Below are 1713 nucleotides of genomic sequence, written 5' to 3'. Positions count from 1 at the left end.
GTGTGTGTGTGTGTGTGTATTTCAATCTCCAGGCCCTTACCTGACTTGTGAACCGTACTGTAGCACATAGCACGTAGAGCAGTCTTTGCACTACAGGAGACACAGCTCTGAGCACAGCAGACGGCACATCCGGAAAGTTTTAAGTGAGGAGGGAAGACCTGCTCTAAACGTAGGCAGCACCATCCTGTGGTTGGGGTACTAGGCTTGAGAAAAGGGGGAGAGGACAAAGCAAGCAGAGCAGCAGCACGCAGCTCCCTGTTCTTCCTGACTCCAGACACAGGGTGACCCCACCTCGTGCTCCTAGAGCCTCATCTAGAGCCATTCTTGCCACCATGACTTCTCTCCATAACCGACTATGACCCTTCAACTCTGAGCCCAAATAAGGCTTTCTTTCCTCCAACTGCTTTTGCCAGCTCTTTAGTCACAGCCACGAGCGAAGTGACTGATACAGTCACTCTCTGGCACTGCCCAGCAGCCTTGCCCTCAGCCTTCCATCCTTGCCCTTCCATCTCCTTTCTGACCCTGTGCCAACCACACCATTGGCGGGGAGCCAGGCTGGACGGCCTCTGCCAGGATCATTCCCTTCAAATCTGAGACAATGATCAAGCCGCACAGATGGCCCAGGGTGACTTAGTGTACTGAGATCAAGTCTGGCCTCAACCCACTTGGGACTTTGGAATATATTGGTACAGTCATTCCTCATCTATCCAGCAGCAGCTCTCTCTCAGTCTCCTCTCTATGTAACTTCATTATAAACCAGAATTTGATATAAAACATGTAAATATATTAAAATACAATATTATATTTAAATGTATGGTATATAAATATAAAATACAAAGCGTGTGTGTGTGTATACAAAAAAATACTCATTCAAGCCGGGCGGTGGTGGCGCACACCTTTAATCCCAGCACTCGGGAGGCAGAGGCAGGCGGATCTCTGTGAGTTCGAGGCCAGCCTGGTCTAGAAAAGCTAGTTCCAGGACAGGAACCAAAAAGCTACGGAGAAACCTTGTCTCGAAAATGAAAAAAATAATAAATAAAAAAATATTTTTATTGGACTGTAAATATTCTAGCCTCCCACCGCTGGCCAAGAGAAACCAAGAGATAAACAGGTCCCTCAATCCCATAACCTCCCCTAAATGGTATTCCTGGAATTACTTTCTAAGTGTGTGACATTTAATGGTATATGAGGCACACTCAGACAATTTCAGGAACATTGAAAAGATCGACCACAATTTAAATAAAGTAATTCTTTATTTATAGTGGAGTCAGGACCTGCTAAGCATATTTTAATTTGTAAGTTAAAAAGGTGGTTCTGCAGATACATATTGAAGTTAAAGATTTCCACTAAATGTGATCATGTTTGGACCATCCTAAAACTGGCAAGTCTGATGAACACGAAGCTGGGGTGGGGGCATCTGTTTCATGCTTCAGGCAAGGCAAGTGTTTTTGCAGTATTTTGGGATGGTAAAACGTATCTGCTATGAAGCAAGTGAATAGGTGGTAAGGGTCCCCATTTGTTCTCTTGCTTGTTGTGATTTAGAACAGCGTAGGGTTTGTGAATGGCAGGCATTTGGTGGCTTTATATCCTATAAGAGACCTAGACAAGATTTTTCCCTATGATATGTCCTGGCATCCTAATAGTTATGGTGTTGACAGAATCGTGGTCAAAGGCGGAGTGGTAGGCTATTGATGCTTCAGAGACAGGGTGAAT

The sequence above is a fragment of the Microtus ochrogaster genome, chromosome 16, assembly GCF_000317375.1.
Source record: "Microtus ochrogaster isolate Prairie Vole_2 chromosome 16, MicOch1.0, whole genome shotgun sequence".
In the NCBI taxonomy this organism is placed as follows: Eukaryota; Metazoa; Chordata; class Mammalia; order Rodentia; family Cricetidae; genus Microtus; species Microtus ochrogaster.
Note: the sequence above shows the minus strand (reverse complement) of the source record.